Source organism: Kryptolebias marmoratus, linkage group LG16 (genome assembly GCF_001649575.2).
Source record: "Kryptolebias marmoratus isolate JLee-2015 linkage group LG16, ASM164957v2, whole genome shotgun sequence".
NCBI classification, from domain to species: domain Eukaryota; kingdom Metazoa; phylum Chordata; class Actinopteri; order Cyprinodontiformes; family Rivulidae; genus Kryptolebias; species Kryptolebias marmoratus.
This window is the reverse complement of record NC_051445.1, coordinates 17,697,620-17,724,417: the sequence shown is the minus strand read 5'-3', so window position 1 is coordinate 17,724,417 and position 26,798 is coordinate 17,697,620. Positions and strand designations below refer to the sequence as shown.

Genomic DNA, 26,798 nt, shown 5'->3' with positions numbered 1-26,798 from the left:
AGCTGATGGAGAACTCATTCAGTGCAATTAGCTAAAGCCAGCACACAGTCCCATCTATAATACAATAAATTGAAGAGTAATTACAATGTGTGTGTCAATGACCATTTAAGAATACATGTGAGAAGTCTGAGTTGTATTATCAGGACAAAGAAAATACTCAATGTTTACAAGCTCTCTTATTGCTTGTGTGAATCCCACACAGAGCTTCCTGCTGAAATATTTCCCCAAGCTTATGTGTCCACATTTACATGACTTGTTTATGATATTGCATTAAAGTTTATCCTCCTTCCCTCCCTGAATGAGACGCAGTTTCAGGCAACGACTGCCGCTTCAGTAAATCTGACACCCATTACATGCCGACTGCTGCACAAACTGAAAGGAAGCTGGACTGTGCTTTTATGTACACAAATCTGGTTATAAGTCAACAAATGTGAGCAGTTAATTTCATTTATGACATTAGCTTGTTTAGGAGAATGTCACTGGAAAATTATAAATCACCAGAAGAGTAACTGTAACAAAGTCATGGGAAGACAGTCAGCTAACATCTACTGCTAAACTAAAAATAGACATTCTAAAAATGTGTAATTTTTTTTGATTTATAAATGTTTTGCTTCCATTTTTTTTGTTATGTGGCATAATATTTTAGACTGGGAAATATAAATAGTTTTGATGTTTTTTCCATGCACATGTGACAAAAATACAAAAAAGTTACTCCAGCCTTATAGAAACAAACATTCTCTTTGAAAGAAACAAAGAAGCATGTTGAAAACTCTTTTTGTCTCCTGCTTTTGTTTTTACAGTCTAGTTGCACTTCCAACTTGTTAAGCACTAAATCAAATTAAAAAGACCCAACAGAAAACTTCAGGCATCCTGTATGGGCAATATTTAGTTTGAAAAAATATGTTTTTGTTGGTAGTTTTAGAGATTGAAATCCCTTTTTCTTGTAAATTCTGTACATGCCTTCAAGGTCTTTTATTAGAATATGTTTTATTTATGAAAAATGTGTTAGTCCTGTGTAATAGTGGGTTATCCCACAGGTCTTTTGACTTATTCTTGTTAAGACATTTTCAATAATGCAACCTTTCAGCTGCACTCCCCTCTTTTATAAATTTATTCTGGCACTATTAAAAGCAAAAATAGCATTCTTAGAAGAACTGCATACCACCTGCTGCCTCGCATGCCAAAGTTTTAAACAAAGATGTTACTCACTCTGTTAGCACTTAGCATGTGTTGCGGATGACCCTCAGCTACCAAATACATGAATTGAACATATTTTTTACATGTGGTCACATGAACATGTTGAAAATGATCCAAAATTATGCGGGAAACGTGCAAAACGTGATTTTAATATCTGAAGCTCTTGTGGTTATTCTGTAAGGGTTAGCACAGTGTCTGTTAGAATGATGGTGTCATAGCCATTTTTGTGTTTGCCATGGTTGAGATTCATTTACCAGGTGCAGAATACCCCCCCGTTTTCCCCTCAAACTTTGCATCCCTCTGTAGGTTGAAGAAATACCAGCATCTGTAGATTTCTCTCTAAGTTCTCTCTAAATATTTAATTTAATTAAGTTCATGTGCCAATTAGATGGTGTTTTTTTTAATGAAGGGAGACTAAGGCCAAATAGAAAGTAAATTTAAAAGAGCAATATAAAAATGACTGATAGACAGTCTAGAATACGAGGAGGGTCAGTGGAACAAACATCATTGTGTAATCACACATTCTGTATGTGCTACCAAAGAGTTGAGCCACTGTTATGTAAACCAGAATGAAACATTCATAAGCAAACTATCATCATCGTACACCAAACCCACAGGGACGGTACATGAATGATCCATATGGTGGGTTGGCTGCTACCTTAAACCCATCTATACTTTAACAGTACTTTAATAGGTTAAATTTGCAGGAAACCCAGAGAGAATGCAGATACAGAAAGTGGGAAGGCAGGAAAGGGAAAAAACTTTATTCACATGAATTGAAAAATCAATATGCCAGAGCATCTAAGGCAATAGTCAAAGTTTGAGTAAAATATGGAGTGAGATTTTTGGGTTGAAGTGAGAGGATGAAGGATAAAGAGAGAAGTACATGAGGAAGAGGAGCAGAACTAGAGAAGAGACAGGGATTAGGCAATAAAAAGACAGATGAGATCAATAGAGAGTTCTGACACACTCGGGCAGCAAATCTTTTCTGTGAGCCTGGGAGCAGCTGAGCCAAGCGGTTACACACCCACACAAACATGCTTGCACAAACAGACACACTCACATGCTCTCCATTGTGATGTGGTTAGCTGTAACTTTTTGCCTGACTGGATGTATATATGAGGAGTTTAGAAAGGGGGCTGCGCTGTAGGAAGCTGTGCCAGATTCCCAACACCACACCCCACCAACATGAGGAGAAGGGGACTTAGTGGGCTTTGGGCTTCTGTTGTGGTTTCTTTATTTCTCTTCCTCTCTTTCTTTGTCTCCAGCTCTCACTCCATCTCTGTCTTTGCTGTCTGCTCCTTGGTCTAGTGTGCTGCTTCTCTCAAGCTTTTTCCCCCTGCTTTTTCTTCTTTCTCTGTCCATTTAGTTTTCTCTCTTTTTTAACCTAGTATTGTTTGAGGGGAAATGCATCTATGAAGATCACTTTTTAAGGGCAGCATGAAGACTTTTGTGACAACTGTTTGCCACTGAGGCACCAAGGATGGATGCTTTTTTTTTAATGAAATCTGGTCAGATCAACCACATGAATGGGTTAATAGCCTGATCTTTTGGGTCTGTGTGAGCCCATATGCTGTAACATGAATACAAGGGGAGCTTAAGGCTGTAATAAGTACAGGAGCCTCCTTTAAGATAAACCACACCACTCTGTGATCATGAGGTGGTGGGCTTCATGGAGGTTTTGGTCTTCTGTTGTGGTTGCTTTGTTCTTCTTGCCATTTTTTTTTTCTTTTTTCCTCTTGCAGATTATCATGAGATTCATCATCCCTCGACCTCTTCTCTTTCTCCCAATCCCTTCTTTCTTTTCTTAAAAATGGGATTTTGGTGTCCTTTAATGGCTTAAATCTGTGCAATAGGCAGAGCTGCATTTTGTAAGGGGTTGTAGATGCCCCCTGTCATTTTGTCTTCATTTTTTTTTCAACAAAGAAAAACATGTCTACCAGATTTTACCAGAAAAAGACAGTCTTGCTTCCTATTTATATCACTAGGCAGAAGCCAGTTAAGGGCTCTGATTAAAATTATACACCCACACTTTCTTCACCAACGTACAGCACAACTCACACAAGTTTCGACACTTCCGTCACTGCATTTCTATACACAAGGAACCTGTCAGTCAGATTTATTTTGACTCTTCATACACATAGAATCAACCACCATTCTACACTTCCCCACACCTACTCTTCTCCTATCTTCTAAACCTCAATCTCCCACTCGCTCTTCAGTCAAAAGACTGAATCGTGCAGCAAGTCTGGATCGTGGGACATACAGCACAGAGAAGTCTGATAAGGGGGTGTGTATATATTTGCAGTTTGCGAGAGAGCGAGCGTGTGACTCTGTGTTGATCAGATATTACTTATTTTTGGAAGGGAGCTAAACCAAAGTTTTAGGTCACAGCAGGATTGACCAACTTGATTAAGCAACCTGAAGTTACAGTTAACCGATTCATATCTGATGCTGCAAATGTGCACTTTTTTTTTCAAGCATAAAAGATAAAAAAAAAAAAAAAAATTTCAAAGATTTTTTTTATGTTGATAAGCATAAGGGCAAAATCTATCATTTACAGAAAAAGCTAAAAAAGAATATCTCCAAAGTCTTAAGTTCTAGTTTCTTCAGAGAATAAAAATATGCCAGTTTCAACATTTATAGAAGCTACTTGGAATTTAGAAGGCTTTTTATGGAATGATGGCTTAATAGTTCAAATGATACAGTATTCCCCTCCCCCATAAAAAAGACCTCTGAAGGCATAGATATTTGACATTATATTTGCATGGGTGCAATATTTTTGGACATTTTGATGTTGAAACGCTTGAGCTTATGATCTTTATTGGTCTTCCAAAATCCAAGGACCTGAAACCATGTTATAAATTATATAAGATGCTGGTTGGTTCTCATTCTGTTCAATTACAGTAGGTCATTGTTTAATCGTTTGTGTAATACAGGACAGAATAAGAACTCAGCAAATAACCACGGATTGGATGTGTTTCTATTATTGCAACAATAAGTGGCAGATGTAGAAACCACATGGTGGCATCTAATATGTGTGAGCATGTGCTCTAGCTCAGGTAGTGAAGGGTCAGAGGGCAGAGGTCCGACCTCTTATTAAAAGCCCAGATGATGCCAAATTATCACAGTTATCAAAAGCAATCAATAAGCCATCATTATTCTAGCTGAACAGGTCAAACTAACTAAATTTCTTTCATAATGCTAGGAAAATCCAAATAACTGTATGTTTTGTTACTGTGAAAGCAATATAGCTTTTAAAAAAGTGTGGAGCAGATTAATTATGTTAAGAAAAAAAGTAGATACATTTAATGTGACAGAGAGTTTAATTTTTACTACTGCAGATTGATTAGTTAATAGTGAGCAGCATGAAACAAGTGCCATTTGGCTCTCTGACTGTCTTTTTATGACTGGAGTCAGGTCCAGGTTTGGATTTCTGCTTGGGTCCTAATCTGAGCTTGCAAATAATATGGTTCTACTCCAGTTCCTGATGGTACTTTGTTTTACAACATTTTTGGTTTGGTTATGAGTTTTTGGACTCTCAAAGACCTCTTGCAGTCATGCTTCACACTTGTGTAGTTCAAAGGTTTAGTGTGCACCAAACTGCTGAACCCACAAGTTTAAATGACTGTTTGAGGGTTAAGAATTGGCTTTTAGGTTAAGGTTAGAGTAGGGTCAGGCCAAGGGTTAGAGTAAGACATTTAGTTGGGATGGTAAAGTGTTGGTGTGGGAGGCTGGGAAATGCATCATGTCAGTGATGGTACCCCCCACCACCATCCCCAAAAAATGGAACGAAAAGATGTGTGCGTGTCTCCATATGAATCAAACAACATTGTGACCTTCTTTGCCATGGCCCTTTCCTGCTTTTTGTGATAATGAATGAATGACCTATGACCCTCTAATACATTTGGGCTGCTTTCCTCAGCTGCTCCCTGTCTTTCTTTCTCCTCATCCTCTCAATTTTTTTCTTTTTTTTTTTTGTGTTTTTGCTGCGTTCCTGTCTGTCTGCCTTCCTGTCTCACTCTCAGTCTCTCTTTCCTAATGAGACAGGGACTTTCCCCATGTGTGGAAAGAGGTCAGTGCCCCTGACACACACACACACATGCACACACACACACAGAACGCCCAGACATGGATGGCACACATGCACACACTCCCAGACAGGATGCAAGCAGACTTGTACACATCCATGCAGATAAAAGAACAAACCCCCAAATGCTGCTTCTGCCCCATTCCCGCCACACACACACACTCACACCACACACAGACACACACTGACCCAAAAATCCCATCTCTATTATGCAGAATATCAGTTGGCTGATGGTAGGGCTGATTATGCAGCTACCCTCGGCTTGCCCACAACTCCCTGGTGGATATCTGCCTTTAAAACCACCAATCCCAAATGTCTTTTTAGCATATCAATGGAGAATTATATATTCTTAAGCAGTAGGGCTTGAATACATACACTGCTTTTCACTACCTGTTCATCTTATTATGTCAATGTAATGTTTTTTTTTTTAAAAAGACTAATTTAGTCAAGCATTATACAGAAAAAAAGAAACCAAATACACAATTAGTTTTCACACTGATGCAGGACACCAGGTTTACTGTCATATTTTATCATGTATCATGTATATACTGTAAATACTGTATAGGCAACTTTACATATGTAAATATTAGAATTATTGCAACACAAAAGTGAAAATGGCTCAATTGATGTATTGTTTAATCACATTACATCTACTATATTGTGAATAGTACAAAACACTTAAAAAAAACGTATAAAGCCTCATCTACACTAGTCTGAATTGTTTTGTTTGTTTATTTGTCTCATTAATTGAGATTGTCTGTTGCAATGCCCCCTTTCTTTAACATGTAAACAGTGATTTTACTAAGGAAGAAGTGCTTTGCAGAATGAAGATAGAAAATTTGGTATATCTGTATACACTTTACATATGGAGTGTTTGACTAACATTCATGTAGCAGCATATTTTACTTTTTTCCACACTTGTCTCACTTTACTTTTACTATGTTACCATTAAATTTTATTTGTGGGCTAAAGAAAGTTAAAAAAAACAAGCTATAGATGTTAGGAGTGTCTTTTTAGACAATCTTATTTGTTTTTTCTCTGTATTTTGACGTCATCACTGACAGCATTCTTGCCACCTACTGGTGTGGCATGGGTATTTTAAAGTTTTTATTAAATTTCTGCTAACCATGTATACATTTTCTTTTCATGTGAACATAGGAAGAAATCTGGTTTAATGTATAATTTAGCTGTGAGTTTTGAAGTGCACTTTTTTCCCATTTTGCACCTGGAGGTCATTGTGGTTAGGCAGATAAAAACAGTTTGGCTTCTCGTATTCCGTTTAATTTTATAGAAAGAAAAATAATTTCAGTCTTTTCTCTCTTTTGTCCACCTCCTTGGGGTCAGTTTTTAGTTTCCTAAAGTGCCATTTTCCTACTTTTAACAACTGTTTCATTTCATACTTCAAATAGTTCAGTGGACTCATAGTAAACTGAACAAAAAGCTGTCTATTACCATGAGAAGGAGCACATAGATTTGAAAATATGAATACTAGATCTTCTTTTCTCCATCACTGCATTGAACTTAAATGTATAATCTGCATGTAAAAGCAGTAGCACAGTAACAGAAGGATTGCTTGCTAAGCAAAAAGGCAAAGGATTAGAGTCTCTGCATGTGCTCATGTGGGCAACTTTAAATTTGGATATTTGTCTGACCCCACGTCTTTGTATGTTTGCATGATTGGATGTTTGTTCCTCATAAGGACATTTAAATGTGGCCCTCTTTGCAGGCTCAATAATACTGCTATGCATTGCAATTCAGCATGTTTTCTTTACTAATTAAAAAAACATCTGAATACTGGGGACATTTGGTAGGGGCTATACAGTGAAGCTCATTACCTTTTAGAGAAAGGAACCTTTGGAGGATAAAATAAATTAATTTGTGTTTAACCTTCAGAGAAATTGTCTGCTGAAGTTAAGGTGTATGCATATGCAATGATAATGTTCTTGATTAATTTTGTGTATGCTTGCACACATGTGCTTACATAGCAGCAATAAAACTATGTTAATCTGACCTGTAGTTCAGGGAGGCCAGATCAAGGTGCTGCATTTTTTAAACAGCCAATATACTCTTTGCTCTACTTTTTGGGGCCAAATGTTCGCAAAAGGAAGCAAACTGATCACGTATAGTGCTTCTTTTGTGTGCAACTTTGTCTGTGCCTGCTGCTGTATGTCTGTCAAAACCACAGACATGGAAACAGATTTGACCTGGGTGTCTCAGCAGTTTCCTGTGTAAGCTGAGCTTAGAGTGTGTAAATGCCCCTGTGGTACTCCTGTCACTCCTCGGGTCTGCAGCACAACCTTTCAACTCTATTAGCTGTGCTCCATGTCTGCGAACCAACACATGTGTGTCTGCGTTTACATGAATGGGACTTTCCATCTGTCTCCTGTCACCAGCAAGCCTCTCTGCATAATTAGGACCTGTTAAGATCTAGGGTCATTTCTTCAGAGGTCAGAGTTCACTCTTCTAAAGGTGAACAGCCACCAGAGTCAGGTTTGGTGTTAAGTGACACTGAACACGTACACAGTTGCAGCTTTGGGCATTTTGGGCAAAGGCAAATAATAGACATATTTAATAAGAAAAAGGACATGAGAAAAGTACCTTTCTGTCTTACTTAAAACAATAGTGCAGCGCTTTTAAAGAGGCATCTATGGAAAGGTTATGACGATTTTATATCTTACCTGTTGTAGAAAACTCAGTTTGGAAAAATAGAGTTTCATTTTGACCAGATTGATAAGGCTAATACCTAGTCTAACCAGGGTCAAAACCAAAGTGGATTGCTGCCATCTGAAAACACAACTAATCTCAAAAATGTCATAGTTGTTCATGCAAACACTATGTCATAAACCTTCACTGACAGTTTTACATCAGACCATTTTTCTGGCAGATATAGTAGGTTATTTATGCTGAAGTTCTTGAGGCTGCACAGCAAGTGTCTTACTTAGCTGGTGCCTCCACTTGCGCTTGTGAATAACAATACAATGCTATGTAAAATGAATAAACAAATAAATAAAAATACAAAATTGACAGCAATGTAAAACTGTTGGCTTGAACTGTTATCTAACTGTTGAAATTAGAGTTGTTTTAATATGGCGGTAATTCATTTTGGTTTTGGGCCAACTTGGACTAGCTGTTAGCTCATCACTCAAGTCAGATTTAAAACTGTTTCACAAAACTGAGTTTGCTTAAAGAGCTATCTACATCAGGTATGGTATCATTTGTTCATAACATTTCCACAAAACCGAACTGCAAAAGAACAATCGGTAAAGGAAACAGAAAAGCAAATGTAAAAAAATATTAAAATAATTCAGTATGTAGCTCATATAAGACTATAGCTATCTTGGGTAAAGTCAAACATCTCTGGCAGCTCTGACTACTACTACTTTATTTCTAAAACACTTTAAAATCAACCACAGCTGAAACAAAGTGTTGTACATGTAAGATCAAGGAACATTTAAAGCATTAAAAGAAAACAAAAACATTAAAACAATAATAAAATCAGAAAAGACAACAAAATAGGAGTAAAAACAAGAACAACTCTCAGGCTGTGCCAAAAGCCAAGGAATAAAAATGAGGTCTTAGAAGAGTTTTCAAAGTGGGCAGGGAAGGGGCTTGTCTAACATGAGATGGAAGATCATTCCATAATCTAGGAGCAGCAAAACAAAAACCTGTCCCGTCTGAGCCTTCGTTTAGACCTTGGCACCTTCAGGAGAAGCTGATCACCAGGAGAGCACAGGTGAAGCAGCTTACAGACATAAAAACAAAAAAAAACTATTGAAATCAAAAACAGAAATCATTTAACCAGTGAACATCACAACAGTGTCTCCAAACAGATCAAATGGTTTACAGCCAAAAAGGGATAAAACTACATCTGGCATCACTATGAATATCATTTTTTTGACCAATGGAAACTTATGCAGTTTTGATGTTCTGAAAGATGGCATCACATAATTTTATAGTTATCTTCCAAATAAATGTTTAGGCATAACATAGTTACTCAAAAAGCTGTTTAATATTTTAGCAATCTGTCTAACATCTGGGAAAAAAACTACAATGTTAGCGTGCAACCAGCCAACATGGGAAGGTACTCAACTTATTTTGGTCTTCTGGGCTTCAGAAAGCAATTATTGCACTTTGTGGTCAGGTTTATACACATCAGTGTTTTTATGTTGATTTTTTTTATTTTACACTTAGGTAAATGCCAATTTTTCCTGACAAAATCCTAAATAAACATTGCATACTCTTGAACTCCTGAAGACAACTTTAACCTTTTTCCTGACATGGGACTGAGGACTACTCGCCACAAAACAATTTTTTTAAAGTTTGCTTCAAATCCACATCACAAAAAGATGAAATCCCAGCTTCTCCTTCCCTTTTTCTTCCACCTGGTACTGCTAAAATCCTAAATCCATATCACCAAACACTTTCAGGTCGGGCCCGAGGCACCTTCTTCCCTTATTGGCATGTTTTATGTAAGGACCAGGGCAGCAAGGAAGGTTAAAGTAAATCTGCAGTCAGTTGTCACGCCTCTGATTTGACAGGGGAGGTAGTCACAGAGCTGAAACTGTGGCATGTGAAAGTTTGAGCTGGCATCGTGGGTTGAGGTAGAAATGTAATGGCAGATGATTTGTGTTGTCAGCTGGGTGCAGAATTCAAAATGGGAGATGTCCAACACACATTTTAGCTCCTTTGGTTCCACAATGCTTCATATGTTAAACTAGTTTGGTGCATTTATGAATAACCAAAAGAATTTCAAAGAGGAGCTTGTCTTTATAGCCACATTGCAGAACTGCTTTGTGAAATATACTCCTCCAGAGTCTTTTCTATACATAGTTTACTTTGGCGACTGCCATATGCATTTGCTGGTTGTGTTAAAATGAATCTTAACATACTACTTTGTTTTAGTTATGTGTGGACAAGTTGCATTTCTTAAACAGGTTTCTGTTATTATGAATCCATGTTATAAAAACAAACATGTCAGGGAAAGGGAACCAGGCAAAAGTCTAACTCATTTTTAAAAGTCACCGTTTGAGTTTGTGTTTAAAAAAAATAAATAAAGTTGAGGAAGTTCAAGTTCACCCTGAAATTAAGGATAGGGGCTGTTTGGCTTATATACACAGACATCTGTTACCATCCACACAAAAATGCGTTTTGCCCTCGCACTAACACATTTGTGCACACCCTGCCAAAACAAATACTGGACATAAGCACCTAGTCAACCTATTCACCCTGCCCAAGCAGTTAAAAGCAAAGTTTCCTCCTCCGGCTAAACTCAAAGCTGACCGTAACTCAGCCTGCACTTTCAACTGCTTTTTATTGAGTTCCACTTCACTGCTGTGTTTTTTATTGTTTTTTGTTGTACCCTGCACTTTTTTATTGATTTGAATTTAATCTCTGAGGTCTTGGAAAAACTTGTAGAACAAAAAAAAGAACAAAATAGTTTTGACTTTGTTTTTCATTTAGATCAGTTTTGTTATTTGCTGTTATCATGGCCAGGATAATTGAACTGATAAAGTCATGGAGGTGAAACCCAAAAGGTTACAACCTGGCAACTGAGTAAGGAGCAGCTGGAAAAAAAAGTTTTTTGAAGTAGGATTGTGTGGAGTTTTATTTAGCAGTCAGAACATTATTTGGAGAAGGTAGAAGTTTGAATTAAAAAGTTTGAAGAAACCAGGATACGTTTTTAAAGAGGACTCGTGCTAGATTTCTGCCATTTGGAAAACAACTCATTCATTTCATTGTAGTGCATTCATATGCTATTTTATAAACCTTTACCCCACAGTCATTTTTGAATTAGATGGTTTCATAGCTTATTTACACTGAAGAGACACAGTAACTGTTTATTGCAAAAGTAATAGTGTGAAGAAATGGTGTTTGCTTGACAGCTTTTTGTTATTACTTTTGCATCAGTTATTTTATGATCTGATTATGCATAAAATGTATTGTTTTCCAACATGTGTTTCAAGTAGGAAGTGATTAGTAACAGACTGCAGACCAAGACAGATTTCAGTGTAAATAACCACAGATTTCTATGGAAATAATCATCCAGAGGAAAAGTGATGGTGGCAAAAATGTTTACAAAACAATGTTTTCATGAATTCCTGTGAAATGTTTGAGATTAGAGTGGTTGACATTCTAACTGCTGTCTACTGCAGGTAACATACTGACTGCTAATAACAATTCCACAGAACCCCAATTCAAAACATTCAAACAATTCCAATCATAACCATGAATCTCTGAGAAATCTAAAACTAAATTTCTACAAATTTGACCACATGGTACATCTTTGTGAGCATCTATGATAGAGTCAAGAGCTTTGTAATAACAGTGGAGAGGATGGAAGTATGGACATGCGTGTAAAAATAAGACATCTGCCATTGTCTATTAGGCACAAGTATATTTTACATACCACAAATGTACTTGGTAGATTTGATTGAATAGCATGATAAAGTGGTCAAATCTCATATGAAACTGCTTTGCACACAAAGTCTTACAAACACACACATGCTGAAGGAAAATATATGAACAAGTAGCTGAAGTACGAACACGAAACAGGAGTTTACCAATATCCATCAGGAAAGGCGAGGCTAGCTTATGATGACTCTCCTTTTCCGCAATTTCATAGGTACTTTGGTAACCAAAGCAAAATATTCTGTCATTTATTTTTTCTTTCTTGTTTAGCCAAAAATGGCCAGGGACTCAGTGAAGTAATTAATAGAAATTATCAGATGTTGGTAAAAAAAGACTTTTGATCAACAACTGCAGTTAACTCTGCGTTCTTTGCAGCCACGTATTTTTTTTCTCTTGCTGTTTTACCAGTCAATCGTACAAATAGGTCAGTTATGCAAGGAAGGCGTATTGAAGTCAGGACTGCAATAAATCTCAATGTTTGCTTCTTCTACCAAATGTGTGCGCTAGGTGTATTGCTGAAACACTTTGATCACTCTTTAAAAACATTCTTGGAAAGTCTGCTCATGTTTGCGCTCCTGTAAACTACTAAGGCTGAAGAAAATGTCCAAAGCTGTGAATTTACACACAACATACAGAGAATGAAACCCCTTGAAGCTAAATGTGTGTGTGGGTGGGTGTGTGTGTTTGTAGGGGTGTGAGTGTGTGCGGATGTTCGTATGTATGAATACATGCCTATTTCCCCAAGTGGACAGGATGCAGGAGGTCAAAGGAGAGGTTAAAAGTCAAAGCCTGACTAAATAATTACCAGATATTTTGTTCCAATGATTCCCTCACATGCAGAGAGACACTATACAGCTATATATGTTGTTATTTTCGAAAAGTCTGGACAGTGTCAGCCTTTGTGACCTCCTTCCCTAAGTATACACTTGAACATGCTCTCCCTCCCTCGCTTGTCTCAGTGGCACGCATGCACCAAACTGTCTTCGTGTACACATCATGTGTAACCGCTCGTCCCAATGACAGGCTATCAGTCGGGAAAGGAGGGGAAGAAAAGGAGACGAGAGAAAGAGAGGAGAATAGTGGGTAGATTTAGCCTGTCAGTATCAAAAGGCCATAGGTCACAATAATAGCCTACTGACATATATATATATATATATATATATATATATGTTCACATAGACATATGCAAGTCATTACACACACACACACAATGATGTTCATCAAAATAAGGTCAAAGGAAGAAGGCAGGCAGCTGGCTAGGTTTACTGAGAAGGAGTGAACAAACAGCTGGGGAGTTTTATGAGTGTCTGCCCTTTAAAAAGGGCCTGGAAGAAAGTTTAAAGAGGGCACAAGTGAATGTTTATGACAGGAACAGAAGAACTGAATGTATACAGAAAGAACTTACTTCATTTGTTCTGATTAGACTTGAGATCATATGTTGCTTTCAGGAATTTAGGGCCTCTTCACAGAGAATCCTTTGATTAGCAAATAGAAACAAGACGACCCAATGTAATAGGCTGAGGGAGTTCATCACCTTGTTGACTTCATATTTTGTCACAGGCGCTGCAAGTCGAGCCGTCTTTTTCCTGGCATCCGTTGAGAACCATTAGAACGGAGGAAGGAAGACGGTAAAACAAAAACACTCCCCGTGCCAACTTGTCTGTTTTTGTATGTCATGTCACTGTGGCTCACCTTCTAATCGTGCAGATCTGCCTCGACCGGAATCTATCAATTCATATCCTGTGTCTGGCCTCAAAATCTCATCTCCTGTTAAGTCCACACCCAGATAATTAGTACCATATTGAAAAGACATGACATGCAAAAAGTATGCATGGTAGATATAAACCTGATTTCTTGCTTAAAACAAGTGTACTTTTATATTGCTCAGTGTTGGGAGTATATTTTGATGTTGAGAAGAAGTGTCATTGTTTTGCTTAGCACCTTAAGATTTGTCACTCACTGCTGCAAAACATTAAATTCTGACACAATAAAGGATAAAGCAATAGTAGGTGCAGCTAGAGAAATAAAACCAGAGGGTTTTGAACATTGTGATCTGATGAACACAGTACTTTGGAAACTCTTATCCCCATACATTATGATTAGAAGTTAAAGCTTTGGCCTAAAGCTCTAAATCTTGTACACTCCACCATAATGACAATGTGGCTACGCTTTGTTAAGCAGTAAAGAAGTTAACCATATTTAACACTGTGGATGTATTGATAAACCTTTGTACTGTTGCAAATTTATTGTAAAGAAAATCAAAAGTCAGGACTCTAAAATCCTTGTTAATGTTGAAAACACATGTTCTGGAAGAAGACAAAGCATGTTCTGCTGTGTTTGGGAATAAAAACATCAGATCAGTGTCAAAGTGATGTGATCTGATGTGTGCAGACATGTCTACTTACATTAGAAGACTGATTACAGACTTCTGCCTTTTGCCCCCGGAAAGAGGGCACAGAGAGAAGCCTACCGCTTTGTCCATTTTTATATTAAGTGACCCTGACAAGACAGTTGAGAAAAAATGTTGGTTTAATTCTGACGTCTTTTTGCAAGTACATATGTGAACAGGCTGCATGGTATCATTGGACATTTGGTTTCATTTAACCTCAAGAAGTACTTTTTTATTTTTGGATGAAACAACTAAATGCATCCATCCATTTTCTTTTAATGACTTATAGGGTACAGTTGGGGGGTACATGGTGCTGATGTCCAGCAGTCAATTGGAGGCAGGGGACATCCTGGGCAGGTCGCCAGTCCCTCTCAGACAACTGAATGCGAAGGAATGGATTTTGCAACATTCTCGTACAAAATTTAATTACTCCCAGGTACTGTTCTTGCATGTTTGAGGAGTACCCCTGAACAGTATTTTTTTCCATTAAGTCCTGGAGCCCCTTAAACCAACTTAGTGGGAGGAGAACATAGCTTAATGTGATATTTGCAAAACTTGCATTTTCCACTTTCTGACAAAAAATACTGATTAACAGTATAATTAAATTTTGTGTTGGATGCCAATTCTTGACGATGTCCTGTCACTGCATCAATGCACAATTTTTATTGTCCAAATTAACAAGCATCTTAGAATCGGTAAGCTTCCACACCTCTAAGTGTTAGCAGTATTGTATTACTCTCCTTAGTTATAAGTTCCAGTTAAACCATGATTTAGGTTGTAAATAATGGTCTAATTGGTAGTTAAATGTGTCGTAAAGCTAAAAAGAATACTGTTAATTGTGTAAAACTAAAAAAAAAAAAACAAGTCTGTGAATGATTTAAAGAGTCTCCACAAATTTCAATCTCAATAAAGAAAGCTCTAATAAACAGACATGTAACAGTTCCAGGAACAAAGATCAGTGTGTACATACCTTTCAGGAGTCAGTTTAGCAATGTGCGTGGATAATAAACTCCAACAGACCCAAATTTATGCCAAAACTGACTTTGCCACAGGCAAAGACAGTAAATCTGTCCCATTAACATTTATAAACAAAATGCACATGTTTGCAGACACCAAATATATTATGCCTTTAGACAAGAAAGGGCATTCGCAGACACATGTTCTTTCTCTTAACTCTAATGAACATTGTGGCCAACAGGTCAGGCATTTGCACTTACAAGTTGTGGTCAAGACAAATTAGATCTTCATTAGCTCTGACATGAGAATGTGGGCAAGAACAGGGAGAGAGAAAAAAGCCTAGCTCAGATGGAGAAAAAACATGAGGGATGCAGTTTTACCTCATGATGATAAATAAGGTGAAGAATTTTCCTTCTAGCACTAGCAAAATATATCAAAATATGTTTAGCCATAAAACCGATTAAGTCCAGAACTTTTTAAGGATTGTTGGTACTGCAATGTTCTTTTCAGTGTGTAGCGCTGTGACATTGTGAGTCCCTTGCAGTTAGCATTCAGTTTAAATTTAATTATTTGAATTATACATTGGGTCATGTTGTGGACCCTCAATCAATAGCTGCCAACAAAGAGGGCAAAAAACGCAAACTCAATTTGTCTCAAGATAATAGATTGTATCAAATAAAAATTTGATGTTTGACTGAAATCAGAAAACTGTGCTTGCCTGAATTTGTACAGAAGTGGGTTTTTTTTGTTTTTGTTTTGTTTTTTCATAGGTTTCCACTCTCACATGTCGGGACCCTTCATAAAAACCTCAAATGCCAGGGATGGAGGAGCCATAAATAACGTGACCGTTCACCAAAAAATGAGAAGACAGTTCAGACTGAACAACACGGCTAGTCAAGGTAGAGCAGCCAAGGGGAGTAAAGTGGGACTACTGAGGGGAAAGGGGGGGTTGATATGGAGTCGAGCATGTGGTCACCACAGCAGGAAACCCAGTGGTCATTTCACCCATGGACACACACATACAAATGCAAACTGATAGACTTGCTGATGAAATGAAAGCTGCACGGTCAGCCACACTTAGAGAGACAAACAGGAAGACAGGCCTGAAGCTACATGAAAAAATATAAATGAATACTGAAACACACATACACAAACATACAAAAAGAAGAAGAAAAAACAGGCAGGGTAAGCAGTCAACATAGCCAGACAAGCAGAGTGTGTTCTGCCTGCAGTGATGATGAAGGGTAAGCTGGAATACACAACACTTTGTCTCACTAATGTGTTGCTGTCTAGGTCACACAAAAAAGCCTCCTTTTTTAACTCACAACTCATGAAAGAGTAATGCTTTCTCCGTGAGTTTATATTTTTAACTTATTCTCTCAATCTACTATCGATCATGCAAATGTCAAGAAAAAGTGAATAATAAATGAAGTTTTTTGTGTTTAAAAATTTAACAAATCACTGAGCGAAAGTCCACATAATTTATTGCAAGATGGGTACAGCCACGACCTGAGGTGAATACTGAAGCAAGGCGAGGGGCTGATATTACATTTGCAAGACCATTCGTATTCTTTGATATAATGTGTCAGCCATACTGCGAAAAGCATCCATCTTAAAAAGTAATTTCATCTCACGTTCAGCTTATACATCTACATGGAAGTGTTTCTACTTGCACACACCAGTTTCTAATAAAAATCTTTGCAATCCCAGCGGACAAACAGGACATATACTGCACTTCTGGATTATTTATAAAAAAAATGCAAAACAGTTCTTTGGTATTGTACAAACCAAATTTTAGAAGAACTATCAAATGTTTTGAAGGTAAAAATATATATAAAATTAAGAAACACTTAGCTTGATACATTTGTGATTGACAGCTGAGGTAATGATTGCGGGTTATGTCTGTAATTCTCGTTTATTTGGCAACGCAATCAAACTGAATTTGAGAACATGAGGTCCATGGAGATGTTTTTAGAGTTACTATTATCAGTTCCAGCTCACAATAAAGTATTTCAAAGACAGAAGTGAGAAGGAGGATCAGTTTATCAACACAGTGTACAGAGTTTATCTTGTTAATGCTACAAACAGATGACCTAATAACACCAGTCAAATTTATAAACATAGCTGTTTGTGAATACTGTTCACAATGCCCACTGTCATGTGTGATCTCTAAATAGTATTTGTAAATACTGCTTCAAACAAGAGCTACAATGTTTCAAGCAGGTTTTATAAACACCAGCTAGTGATAATAAACGACCAAACAACGTTTATAAATGCAATTTAAACAGTGTTTATTTATTCCAAAGAAAACAGCTGTGGTGAATACAGCTGTTTACACATGAGGTGATACTATTAAAAAATAGTGATATAAATAAAAAATAGGGCAAAGTGAGTAATGTTGAAGTTGTGTATTTTTTTATTGTTTTTAAAGAGTTGGTGCTGAGATCGTACTTGCTTTTCATAGCAGTAGAGCCTGTGCTTTCAACGATGGAAATAGAAGTAAACCCTGGTTCTGGTTTAGCCCTGGAACAACCCCATTTGATCCATGCACCAGAATCAGTTGAACATCTCTCATCAACCTCCCAGGCAAAAGTCCATTTGGACCCCTACACAGTTCCTATTGGAATAAAACTGCATTTTTGATGTCAAAATCATTTTTTTTAAAGAAAGAATCTAATTTAAAGTAATCTAATGTAATCTTAGGATAAACTATTTTGCTTAAATCAGCAAGCTAAAGATGTACAGATGTGTGCAAGTTTAGAATGTCCCAACCAGACTTTGTGAGTCCATTGTAGAAAACACCAGAGCTTGACTTGACTGTTACAAGCCTTTTCCAGTTATTGTCTGTGTGCAGCTGGTTTGTAGTGGTAAAATAAAAGGCTGGTAAATCCCAGCTCATCTTAGGCACTCCATCATGAAATCCCCACCAGGATCGCGATGGTGAGATCTATGTCTGCAAAAGCCTCCATCATCAAATGCTGCTACCTTTACACCACCAGTGATTTTGAAACAAAGTATTTCTTGCACAGCAGACATGTTAGTCGTACAACATTTCACCTGATTTCTAAACAGCTAAAATGGGATAACTTTCAACTGCTGAGAAAGATGAAAATAAATAAATAAATAAATAAATAAATAAAGATTTTTTAAAATTAAACAAAAATGGAGAACTGTGCCGTAGCAACAAGAAAAGGGAATTGTTCTCTCTGTATTCACATTCATTGGTGTCAGACTTAAAGGGCACATTATGATGTGGTGTGATAATCAAATCTGATGGCAGTAAAAACTCTAACTAACCACACTGGGAGTGGAACGATTGCATTCAAACGCCTTCTCTCTTGCTAAATCAGGCGAGGGGAAACACCATGTTGCACAATGGCTCTGTTGTATTATTAGCCCCTCAGAGGAAGCTGCAAAACTGTTGGATCAAAATCCAAAAAAAGTCAAGTAAGTCTGGGAAAATATCAGCTTCCTGCCTATGACTTCAGGGTTTAGTCTGTGTGTGCATTTGCCTCTGTGTCCCCCACCCCTCAGTCCACAGTTATTTGGCTGGATCCTTTTTCACTTACATCTATAACTTTTCAGAGAAGTGTGTTTAAACTAACAATCTCACGAAAACACATGGCTCAAGATACTGCTGAAATGTCAAATGCACAAACACGATTTTTATTTGGTAAGTCGATGAATATTGATGTAATTTATGCTAATGCTGTATAAATAAATTGCCCTATTATTATCACTACTATTATAGATTAGGGGGACTTATCTTTTTTCTTGTTACTGCTGTGCTAATTTGTAAATCCCAGTGTTGCACTCTCCATCTCTCTAACCTCAACTGAACTCTATTCGACTGCAGCAGCAGCTTCAGTCTAATGAAAAGAAGCTAAAAGACAGAGGGTATAAAATGCTGAAGAGAGCAGGAGAGCAAAGCAGGAGAGGAGAAAAAAAACTCCTTGAACATTTTTCTGATGGAAACGTTACATCAAGATCACACTGAAAACTCCCCCTGCAAACGAAAATAAATTGGTAATCAAACAAGTTAATAATAAACTAGCATTCCTTGCAGAATTGTATACTACCCGTCACCTCGTAAGCCAAGGTTTTAAACAAAGATCTCACACACTTTGCGATGGGGTTGCCACTCATCTATCGCCACACCAAATTTTAGGTCAATATCTGTAAAATCGACTGGGTTGTAGCCATTTTTGCAATTACTAAGTTTAATTAGCTGTGGTGGACATCTTGAATTGGGTTGACTCCAAAAGTTAATCTTTTGTAGACGTACATCCAGTGATTACTTTCTGAGAGTTTCATCGAAATCTGTCCTCAGGGTCATGAAACACAGGCAGTTACACAGTCGCGCGCCTTTTTCATGGCAGCGGGCAATTATTAGATCGTAAGCACTTTATAAACTATCAAGAGGCAGTTAAAATAATTGTAAAAAAATATGAAAGATTATATCCTAATCATCAACTGTTAAATAATAATTGATTTACAACATCAAATATTTGTCAGAAACAACTAAATAGATTATTTTACACAAGCTGAGTAACAAATTTGAAAAAAAATAAGAAGAAGATGAGCTCCAAGCAAAATGTTAGATTAAACTTTAGAAGTGTAGCATTTGACTGTGGCAGAAAGTAAAAATAAACATATAAGAGATTTTTCATACTTAATGTGCTTACATACTAATAACTGCAATATAAAGCATTTATAGAGAGATTTTATAAGAGTAATCTTTTTGTAATATCATACTGATACTCTTTGGCACATTCTAGGTTTAGATGTATGTTCTGTGAAGTCCTTTGAGGTGCACTTGTGATTGAAAGATGCAAAAACTAAAAGCAGAGTTAAATCATATTTATTGTATATATGGTACAATATGTTAAAATAAAGTCAACCCATGAGTCAGTGGATAAAGTGTCAATGAAATAGCATGCCAGTGATTTTGTAATGTGCCAAGTAAAATTTATGCAGTCAAGGATATTATGTAAAATGCTTGACTGAGAATAGATTTGAGTGGTTGAAACTACAACAGAGAACATTAGCAAAAAGAAGAGAACTCAGGCAGCACAATGTTCTCCACACGAAACAGTCCATTTACTAATTTTTCATAAAGGGATCCAAATTTGCATCAATTTAAAGGTTGTTTCCTGGTACTTTTAGTGATTCTTGTCGACAAATAAACTCCATCACCTAATGGGAGCTGCACAAAGAGGAGAAAGCTGTTAGCAAGTAAACAGAGCTGAGCCAGGGTTCCTTGAAGGTTGCTGGGAATAAAAAGATGGAAGGCAGAGTTGAACTGCCAGGCAAGGACAGAAAAGGAAGAAAGAAAAAAAAACACAGGAAAACACATGACTGAGAGGGAGAGAGATGGATGAGGGAAAGGTGAGTGGGTGTTGATCAGCCTAAGACATAGTAGAGATGTGATTGAGTTGGCACAAGGGAGCAAAGGTAAAAAAAAAATGGAAAGTGAAGAATTTGAAAGAGTTCAGCAAAGGCCTCAGATCCAATAAATTGACTGTTTTTTATTCTGCTTTTTTTAAAATAATGCTTCCCCCGCCTACATTTTCAGCATGAGAACAGCCCAGGTTGAATAAAACACTTCTTTCTTTTCCTTTTTGGCCTAAAATAAGATGTGAACATCTGCTGAAGTTGGAGCTTGAGGGGCCATTATTGGTATTCTATACAGCATTAATGGCATTATTAGCATGTTTAAGTAATTGGAATGTATTTATTGGTCACATTGCATGTGTTTGAAAGGCCATACAAAGGTATAGTGAAGTCTTTATAAAGTCATTTTCTCACAACAGTATGTGCCATAACAACTCATATTAGTGTACCAAGTACACCATGTGAGACACAACACTGCTGGGTAGGAGCAGATAAAAACATAACTGATTGTTGAAATGTTCATATTATACCTGAGACGGCATAGCTTCACAACTATAACAGCACAGTTTTTATCAGCTCTAAAAATATTGGAATCTTTGACTTCAACTAAAGGCACCGTATCCACTGTGACAGCTGCTCGTTTTGGGTTTTTTGGGGTTTTTTGTTGTTGTTTTTTAGCAAGGTGCAGAAAATATTAGTATTTAAAATATTTATTGAGATTCTTGCCACTCTGCGTCTGCTATCATAGCAACTGCATATTTTCTTGCATCAATACTGACTAATAAAATGCTAAATATGCTAATAAAACAAAATATTTTAATTCCGACAAGCTTTGTTGCTGTGATTTTTGCTGGGTCTGTCTGGCTGGATCATTCTGTCACAGTATGAAGGCTGTCAGATCCAAATGCAGAACAGAAAAACACATAGGACAAACTGAAAAACTAATCAATGAAGATGTTGCAGAGTATTCAAGAAACAAGCAATAAAATTGGTGAGGCCATGGTAAGAAAAACCAACTAACACAACAATTTAGCACTGGTAAAAGCTTTTTTTTATTATTTTATTTAATTTTTTTAAAGAAAAAAAAAGTAAAATGAAGTAAATCCAGCAGTAATGTTTAAACAAACTGCTTCTACAAAATGAAACAGGAAGTAAAACAGTCAAAAATTACAAGAGGTAAATTCTTACAAAGTAAAACAGGAAACAATGACCAAGATCTTAGGATTACACACATAAAACATAACTTTAAATCCTAACTCTGTAAACATTTTTTCTAAAACATTGGCTACTTCCTGGTAGGATGTACCTTTAAACCTCCAAGATGACACAATGAAACTCCTAAAACTAGGAGAAGCCTTGCAAGCATCCATTATAAAGAAACATTAAATATATAACTGGAACAAATTCTGACCGAAATTTTCAACCTGATTCTAATGAGACACAAAAAGCTGTTTTTATAACCTGTGAGAGGTCTTATTTGCATCTGTTCACAAAAAAAACAAGAAGAAACTCTTCCAACCACAAACTGCGCACATACCCAGCACACTCACAGAGCTGCAAATTGCCTGTAAAAAACATAAAAACTACACGCATAACTTTTGCTCTTAAAAACACCAGCAAATTCAATGTGAAACTTCTCAAAAACACACAAGTGCATGAATACAAAATGAAGCTTCTAACAAATGCGCAGTAAATGTGCATATGTCAAGCCCTTCACACACACTCATACGTAAATGCCAAAGGATCTCACATGAACACATGTGAAGTAGAGCTGTTTGCCTCCCACATGCAGTGTTTGTGACGCATAGGAAAAGTCATTAGACCTGCACTTCCTCTCCAAATAGAGGAGAAGGAAGAAAGGCTGTCTTACATGAAACACACAGGAAACATGTGGGTGAATGCAAATATAATATACAAGTTTGTGTGTGTGTCTCAGTCTGAGGTTCAACCCCAAGGGCTGGTGACCAGGGTCTCGTAATCGCTCGCCTTTGATCGTCTTCATTGAGTTGACTACAGCTACAATTGCAGCCAATTAAAACACTCAGCTAATGGTTCGCTTGCTTAGTCGACAAGATCTTTGAGTTCAACATAAGGTCCCTCAGAAATGTGCAGATTTAGTTTAGACATAATATTACCAAAACTGTGCACCAGTTATTTTATGTCAAACATGGCACACTTAATATTTATGACAGTAAAAGACTATCTGGTGTATCAGTCATGATTTGTATTTTCAGATATGTAAAACACCTCCACTGGCACATGTTTTCAACTGTAGTTTCACAAGTTTCATTTCTCCTCACTTAAAGATATAAACAGGCAGAACTTCTGCTTTTGACAGAGACTCATAGCTCTAATTGTGTAACTAATCATTTGACATATAGAGGGTGTGTGTGTGTGTGTTTCTCATGTCTCTTCCTTTGCAGGAGCTACACTTTTTGTATAACGTCCAAATCCGCACTTCCTTGTGTGTGGGTGCATGTTTATCTGCATCCTCAGACAGCATCAACAGCTTGTGGTGTATATGAATCTATTTATGGTGTCTGTTGAGTAGGTGTCAGTGCTGTATGAATGTCTCAGCAGACTTATCTAATCTATCTCAGCGTAAGGAAGAAACAGCTAAGCAGAGACGGACTACAGGAATTTGGCAGAAAACCAAAACAACAAAAGCAGAATGAGAAAAAAGAAAAGAAAAAAAAAACAGAAGGAGACAGAGGGCGAGTCCTGAAGTTTGGACGTCTACACAAGCTCTGGGAAACTTCATCACTTCTTGGCTGAAAGAGGAAGTTCTGTCTTTGTGCGCTAAAGCATATCATCCACCTTTAAACATACACTCACACACATACACACAAACACTGAAGACAAGTGAAGGACAGCTTTCTGACTTTCTGCATTGGCACCCTTTCCTTTTCACACACACACACAAATATATATATATATACGCACACACACACACCAGTGGATTAATTTGGACACTGTGTCTCGGCTTGTCACTGCCACGAACATCTGTCACCTCAGCAGGATCCAGACTGCCAGTAAACAAACAAACACATGGCCACGCGCATAAACATACACACATTATCTCTATGCCAGCTTCTCTATGGGTAATATGCACACACAACCGGTCATACTGCCATAAATTTAGAGGACATTATATGAACTTGTGACTGTGAGATTTGAGACTGTTTATTGCAGTTCACACTATGTGCCATGAATTTAATATACTTGGGTATAACACTTATACACAATGATCATCTGAAGAATAGGCTACAACAGATGACTGCCTTTCTTCCATTTTTTTCATGTTATGTACTCTGCATGGTCAAAACAGCTGGAGGACACATTAAGGAAATAAAAAAGCTAAAACAGCTCATGATTTTCTTCTTCTTCCTCATCTTTGTTGAAATATCAAACAATAAACTTCAACAGGGGTCAAAACAGAAACACCAGTTGTCTCCCTCACTATTTGCAAAGCAATATGGGAAAAGAAAAACAAGCACAATATCAAGAAAACAAAGAGTAAATGTACAACACAATTTATGTTTCTATGCTGATGTTTTATTTTATTTGCTAAACCCAATGGCTTAATTTCAAGAAACATTTAAACCAGTTAACCATGCAGTCAACTTGACCAAATCCATTATCCTTCCATTCCAAGTAATTTACGGCCCAGACCTCACATATGACATTTAAAAAAAGAAGCATCAGGAACATCTGCACAAAGTTGTCAGAGTTACACCCACCTAATTATTTTTCCTTTCTCAAAGAGGTAGGACATAATAGAGAATGCTGGCAGGATGTCTCACTTTTCCCTACAACAGTGGTGTCCAGTCCTGGTCCTGGAGGGCCAGTATCCTGCAATATTACCCTAATATTAGTTAGTAAACTATTTGTGGTCAAATTGGTCAATCAAAGCAAATATAACACCTCATGGATACAGCTTGAACAAACCTAGAATAATAATCTCACACTAACAGATGTCCCATTTCTAAATTTCTTCCATCTTTAAGATGCTGGCATCATGTGATTTGTGTGTGTGTGTGTTGGTTGGTTATAATCTAGAGGGTATTGAAAAGAGAATAGGCTGCTCCCAGCTGTGTATTTTTTCTCTGGAGACCTGTTTTATCCCTGAATATAACTACAAAATGCACAGGCTTGCAGCTAAGCTAACTTTAAAACAATCTTTAAAAGTAACCTTTGTGTAGAAGAAAAAAAATGCATTCCCATAACAAATGCAACTTCATTATACAGGAGATTAGATCTAAGTCTCTACTACCTGAGTAAAACTTGAGCAGCACACATTAACCTCAATCAGTCAAAAATTAAAGTTTTTTTAATTATTATTTCCATGTTTTACTCATTTCTTCGTTGACCTTTGTTACCATACCCACCTGCAATGACACTCACTAACATATATGTCCTATGTAACAGGAGTCCCTGCCTATCTTTCTAACTTGATAGGCCAGCCTATCTGTTACTGATAACAAAAAAAAAACCTCTCGGTGGATGACCTACGACACCTGTCCCACAGGACTCCCAGGGGTATAACTTTCTGTAACAGAAAACACTGCCAGGTGATGCTTTTTTTGCACGTGAAACTGGAATATGGCCCACGTGCACAAGGTTCCAATCTATAATCTTCCAACTAGCGGGAGGAAACACCCCCACCCCAACCCCACGCACAACAGAAGCGAAATGCATGCAGGTGTTACTAAATATTATCTTTAACTTTTTAGCGTTAGGGGAAAGATTTTGTATGTTTTTTTTCACAAGTAGTGCTTTAAAAATGACAGCTTGGTTCTTTTTAAATGGGCTTCTGTGGAAAAGTTACAAACTAGTACCATCTTACTTGTTGTAAATTGCTCTTTGAATGTTCTCAGTTTGGAGAAATTTAATTCTGACCAGAGTGACAAGCTACGTACTAATCCAAGGGGTGCCAACACCAAAGTGGATTGTTGACATATTAAACAACTTTTGGTTCATGCAAACACAGTTTTATAAACTTTTACAGCCCTGTCAGTTTGAATTGCATTTTTTATTTTACTTTTAATTGTATAATTATTAGCAAATTGAAATAAGGGCAGCAGCTGCTAGCTGCAGCACTTCAAGTGATGCCTGAATATTAATAATATTTCACAAATTAATATTTTACCTGCTGTAAATAACCTCAATTTGAGGAAATGGAGTTTAATTCTGAATGAACTGATGACCTAAGCTAATCCAAACAGAGTCAAGAATGAATTAGATTTTAGCCATCTTTAAACATCTTCAATCTTAAGAATTTCTTAGAGGTTTATATAAACCACATTATATAAACCTTTACATCACTGACAGTTTTGCATTACTCACTTTTTCAACAGCATTTTAAAATTCTGCAGGAAGTGGCCCTAGGTTGCACTAGCTGCTGCTGCTGTTTGCACTTGAAAGTAACCACAGAAGTCGTTGTAAATAACTAATCCAAAACCGATGGCGATGTAAAAGAGCATTTGCACGAACTGCTGTGAATTTTGTTTCAGATTAGAGTTGTTGTCAGACAGCAATCCACTTTGGTCTTGGCCGTGCTGGGATTAGCAATTAGCTCATCACTTTGGTCAAACTAAACTTTGTTTCTTTTAGTTTAAGGGCTGAAAATTCATGTGATGGGTTACAAAATACAATCTTGAAAATTGTTTGGTGAATAATTTGTGGCACATTTGCCACAAGGGCTCCTCACTCACCCACAACAAACCCAAATAAAACGGTGTAATACCTGTATATTTTCTCTTTGAAAAGTATTAACGCTATGTAGCAATGCTACTTTAAATGGCATTACATTCTGAAACCAGTACACTGTTTAGAGTAAACACAACTGATGGAAGGAATGAATGAAAAAATGATGGAAACTTTGAATAAACCAATAAGACTGAACAGAACAGCAAACCACCAAACCACCTTAAAAAGTGCATGTATGTGTAAATTTAAACTTTGTGAACAAGGCTACATTGCTGCTGAGTTTTTTCTGAAGCATTTGGTGAGTCACTGAGCTGCCTGCTATCTGATAAATATTTCATTCTCTTCATTTTCACTGTCAGACTTGTTTGGAGGTTTAATAGGTCAGCATTTCCAGTTTCAAAGTGCAAACAGCCCCCACAGGGGTTTTAGAACCGTTTTGAACTCCTGCAGCTAAAAAAGTTTGTTTTGACTGGAGGAAAACTGCAATAAAAGGTAACTAACAACAACAATCTATTTTTGTTCCTTGTCAGTTTGATTAAATTCAAAAGAAATAAATCATTGGTAAAAAAATAAAATAAATAAGTAGCAAAAAAACAACATTCTTATTTACATACAATTGTGTGTATTACAAGTTATTTCTCAAAAAAACTGTTA

The 26,798-nt window shown here is 37.0% G+C and overlaps 1 protein-coding gene across 27 annotated transcripts in view; it reads right to left on the bottom strand.

Annotated features, from left to right (window-relative positions):
• Positions 1-26,798, bottom strand: part of LOC108232288 (piggyBac transposable element-derived protein 4) — a 128,820-nt gene that overhangs the window by 39,305 nt on the left and 62,717 nt on the right. The window lies entirely within an intron of this gene.